The following is a 5622-nucleotide window of genomic DNA, read 5'->3' on the forward strand; positions in this document are numbered from 1 at the left end:
TCTTCAGCGATAAAGGGCAAGGTCTGTTATGGTGAAGAGAAATTTTTCTGAGATTTCAGGGGTAGTGAGAGTTATGTCTATATCAGAATCTCCACTTGTCCTTCGCATTTTGTCTCACCCAACTCTTTACTCCATCAGACACTTCTAGGAATCTGTCCTCTTTTTCTCTTACATTAAAAACTTCTATTTTGTTCTTCTTGTAGTTTATCCAGAAAATTAGTACCAACAGAAGATAACTTCTGTGTTCCCAAGGGAAGACCCAAAGTTAGCATGTATCAAGCAGCAGTTTGGATCCCAGGGGAGTAAAAGAATGTGACTGCAATGTTTTTCAGTGTGGTAGGGATCTCTGAAAACCAGACTCATTACCAAGATATTCACCTTCTTCTCGTCGAAGAAACCATGTAGACCAAGATATTTTGCAGCTTTGGCCTTGCCAAAGGGCAGTTGTAGAAAAGGTAGGAAGAAAAATAAGAACAGCTCTACAAAGAATACACTCAGCTAAAGAAGACATTGACCAATATGTTATTTCCAAGGTACAATTTATTTTAAAATCCACTTTGAAAGATGTCTATGAAAGAACAGGAGTGTTTCTTAAACAATGCCTAAAAGCACTTCTTTAATTTAACACTTTCCTAATTCATTCCAGTTTACAATAGCCTTTCAGTTTAGTCTGTATGTTTCACATGGCTTGCGATCATTTATTCATTCATTCATTTATTCATGCAGCCAACGTAGGTACGTACCTCACCAAACTTGATGTTTTTGTACTTTGGGGTTAGTTGAGAGATTTTTTGTTTTTGTCTTCCATAGGTTCTTCTCAGAAAGAAACTATAACTTAAGTGTTTAAGTCATTGTGATTTTCTTCTTTGTGATATCTGGAGTGTTGAATACTACTTTATCACATTTTGTTAGCATTGATCTATGAAGAATTTTATGGAATATATCATATTTAATAGGATAGCATGTAATTCCAAAGTTTAAAATGAATCTCTGTCCTTAAGTAGCTGTGAAAGAGAAACAGAAGCCTGCTAATTACAGATGTTCACATACCTTTTTGAAGGCACAGCACTGTGGTTTCCTGACACATGTGTAAACTAAGGTGTTGGTCATGAACTGTTAGTTAGGGTATATGAGGAAAAATTTGTCTACGTCTCACAAAAATAGTGAGGGATCATAGAGAACCATAGATGATGCATCGGAGTTTTAATTCATCATCTACTGTCTGAAGGAGCAATGATAGAAAACATTTTTGGTCACAGTTTGCTATTTCAGAAAAGTCAAAACTTTGCCATGAAACTGCATTCTAACAGGCTCTCTTAAACTCAATAATTTTTGTAATATTTGTATTCATATGTTTCCCAACTATCACTTGACATTTAAAGTTTTGCAAATTGTAATATATATTTTTTAGTTTCACCATTAGAAGTACTCTGACCATAGAGTTTTGAAACATAATTTGTTTAGTTAAGGTGTACTACTTAATATATTCTTAGCTTCTCTTATACAATATATATCCCAAGTTTTGAAGACAGACAAAAGAAACAAGCTCATTGTGCATAAACTCTTATGGGGAAATTCTAGGAAAGTCTGAAGAAAGATGTACAAGATAGATGCTGAAATCCAACTATTGAATAGAAACCAAGGCTTTGCTTTAATTTTTATGTTTTCAAGTTAGTTTCAATACAATGCTTCTACTGACTTACTTTGGGTCATTGAAGAATAGGCAATTAAGTAGTTGTCAATTTAGGAAGCAAAAGATTAAGGCTATGGCTACACAAAGCCAAAGTGTTTACATAAAATATAAAAATTCCAATCATATATTTTGGCTAAATCAAACCCTCAATTTTACTGATTTTTCAAAATCTGAATTCGCTAGCATTTTTTGTGTCATGTAGAATCAATCTTTATATAGTCCCCAAAACCTAGATAAACCAGAATCTGTATCTACTATATTGAAAAACTCAAGTGGAAAATTTATGCTACTAATTTAATCAATGAAGATTGGGTATTTTAAGACTCAGATTTGGTAATGATACAGCATATCTGTTGCTGTATGATTGCAAGGAGAGAAACTTCAGTTTTAGATTATTTTTCTTTGAGGATTTTCAGATGGGCTGTTGAAAGCTTCTGCATACATCAAATAACTGTGTTTCATTCATTAGGGAAAGAGAAAAGGGAGAAGTCTACATAATTATATCAGCCATCATTAATAGAGTCCTACTGTTTCAAACAATTTGGAAGGGACGAAGTAAGAAATCTAGGTATATATTTTCTAACTAAAATAAACTTACTTTGTAATGCAGTCTCATGTTTGTAAGTAAGTGGATCAAACAGTGTGTGTATAATCTGAGACATCAAGTGCTTGCCTCTTTCAACCTAGATATCAACCCCAAAATTCCACCAAGAGAGAATTCCTCCTGTGAGCATTGCCCTTTTCTTTTGATCCACTTAAATGTGAACACCCCAAGGAAAATAACACATGTCACTAGCACTTTAATGTGAATTAATTCGATCATCTGATCATCTCTCCTTACCCCACTCCCAAAGCAGGAGAGGGCCAGAATAGCAGGAGAGTACTAAAACATGTGTCTACAGACATGTGCATATGGGGTGTCCTGAAAAGGGAAAGAGAGTAGTGAGAAGGTCAAAGAAACAATCCAATTTGTCGAGCATTCATTGACTACCCATGATCTGTGAGACACACTTGGCCTTTCACAATTTTGCTTAAGGACACCATCTTGGCATCTACAATGTAAATTGTATATTCCATCAAATTTATTATTTCTGACTCCTAATAACAGTTAGAAAATTGAAATTGAAACTGAAATTGAAAAAAAAAGTTTTAGAAAAATGTTTCTTGGGATTTATATATGTATAAGTTAATGAACATTTGTTTGTACATGTAGCATCTTTAGTGAGTTATCGAGATTTGGGATAGTAAAAGCATAGTGAACAATTGGGAGGGCAGGAGGTTGAATTGTGGGGCTTGTAGAAAGAAAAAGATATTGTAAAATTGCTTTGCAAGTTCTGATCTCAACAGCATTCACAATATTATGCCATAATTACATTAAGATTTAGATCATACCAAAGTTACCTGTGTGAAAAAAACAATAATTTCATCCAATCTCATTTCTTTCCCTGTATTCTTTGTAATTTTAAATAGAATTATATATAAAGGTATATTTTTAAGCTTTCATTTAAATATAATTTTCTTAAAATGATAAAATCCTTTCATTCTCAGGCAATCTATCATTTTTTTTATAATAGAACTTAATAAGAAAAGAAACCATGAAGCATGTCATAAAATAGCACTTTTACATATATTATTTCATCTTCTCCATATGTAAAATTCATTACAATGCAAATTTTATATAACATGTATACATGCAGAATGTACAGTGTGTTAGGAAACAAGTTAAGTGGATGAAAATGGGTTTTTCTTAAAAATAGTATGTTAGTTGTCACAAACCAATAGTTTACATAGGCAAAGCAGTGTTCCCACTAACAATTATAGTGCCGTTTTGTTTTGGCCTCTTAAATGTTAGCATGTAAACACATATACTTAATGAGAATTTTATCTTTTATGTTGCCATGTGTATTTTTCACTAATATACATAAATTAACATTTACAAAACCAGGTAATTTTCTAGAGAATGAAGTTAAAAAACCTCTAACAATGTAGTATACGGGTAAATTGGGGGAAACAAACAACCAAGTCTCCTTTTCTAGGAACTCCATACTCTCTTTTGTAGCTATCATTCCACACGTGGGCAATTTCTCATGGTCTCCCTGTCATGCTTTTTCACACATTTACACAGTATTCACAGTTACATCCCTCATCACCCAAATACCAAAAATTCTTAATGCTGTTCTCAGTATCATTCTGTACTTTGGTAGAAATATAACTTTTATCAGATTTTAAAATTCATGCTTTATTAATAATATTAAACATGTTACATCCTGTAGTGCATTTAACTTTACGAAAAATTCTGTGTGCTTTGTTACTATCTGATAAAATGATAATGCTTCTAAATCTTTGGATGTTCACCACAGTCAAGTAATTTGCATTGCAAAATCTACTGTAAATAGCATTTTAAAAACATTTTACAAATGAATTTATGAGACAACAGTTTCTTTTTAGTATTTTCTTTCTAAAAGCAGTTTTCAGGGTTTTTTTCTTTTTCCTTTTCAGTATTTTTTTTTCTCTTTTCCCTTTTAAAGAAAAGTCCACTAATAAATTGGTAGCTATAGTTTTCTTGAGATGTGTTTTATTTATTCTGGGCAAAGAACACACAACAAAAATGATAGTTCTGTTACTCCTTTCCCCTCTATAAACTTTCTGATCAAATATTTTTAAGAAATCAACTTCAATAAATAAGTGGCAATATTTGCTGCAGTTATAGGTAGTTCATAGTATGCAACTTAAGTGCTCAAAGATATTCATATATATGTATTTATACATATCATATATATGAGTATTCACAGTGCACTAATTTTTTTCTAAGTGGAATAATTTTGTATGTACTTTAAATACTCCAGGGGGAGATTGCTATTTCAAGGAAGTCAGGTAAATTTCTCTATTCAGCAGAGTCCTATTAAAATATGCAAACATCTGTGCCCAAAATATTATGAATTACAATGTTGAGATTTTTTCCCCTTGTCCCTCCCGTCTTTGTTTCCTTCCTTCCTTTCTTCCTAGGACAGGCCTTTTTTTTAGCTCTCTTTCTCTCTTTTTTTTAATTGCAATTTGCTGTAGGCAATTAACAAAAAGTACTATGCTTTTCTTGTGTTCATGTAACATGAATTTTTGATAGTCAGGGACTCCAATTATATACAGGCCGAGTTTCATTTCTTAAAATGTTCTGTGAACTGATGTGTGATTCTCTTGACCCAATGGATGTGGCTTTCAAATTATTATAGGAGACAGGGATTTTGACTTGGTAATATTAACTATGAAATACCAAATATAAGTAATAATGTAATAACTGATCTCATTTTTTTCCCCCACAGAAGTCATTCAAAATGCAAGATGTCTCAAACCATAATCCATTAAACACTTCGTTGAGCCAATAATCCCAAATTATTTATAATGCTTTTAGTATCATGTTATGTGTAATCTTTAAATGAGCTACTCACTAAAGTATGGTATCTATTGCTTTGTACTTTTATAATTATGATCATTTGAGAAGAGGGATTTCTTTTATGTAAATAAGTTATTTTCAAGGCTTTCAATGGTTTATATTAGTCTTGAGTACAAACTTAATGTTCTTTAATATTAAAAGTAGTGCATTATCTCTGATAGAAAAATCAAGCATGAGAATTATTTTTAAAAATATTTTTAAAAGTTCTTTCAAATCTTTTAGAACTTAAAAAGATTCTATTGTCAAACATTGTTTACTAAAAGTCACATCATTTGTAAGAAAAAAAGAATTACTAATGAAACGTAACTACAATTTTGAATCTTGAAATATTTTACTTTAAATGAACACTTGAGTGCTAGCCTTTTTTTTACATAATGAAAATCACAAAAAAATAAAAATGCTAAATACTTTTTTAAAAATCACAGTAATAAAGTCTAGAAAGAATTTATGTAGAAAATTAATTCTTCACGATAGTGTATAG

General features: G+C 31.4%; 1 protein-coding gene across 1 annotated transcript in view; it reads left to right on the forward strand.

The window, feature by feature from the left end:
• Nucleotides 1-5622, forward strand: part of FGF5 (fibroblast growth factor 5) — a 23278-nt gene that overhangs the window by 2419 nt on the left and 15237 nt on the right. The gene's annotated exons all lie outside the window — the stretch shown is intronic.

Source organism: Pteropus vampyrus, unplaced genomic scaffold (assembly GCF_000151845.1).
Source record: "Pteropus vampyrus isolate Shadow unplaced genomic scaffold, Pvam_2.0 Scaffold56, whole genome shotgun sequence".
In the NCBI taxonomy this organism is placed as follows: Eukaryota; Metazoa; Chordata; class Mammalia; order Chiroptera; family Pteropodidae; genus Pteropus; species Pteropus vampyrus.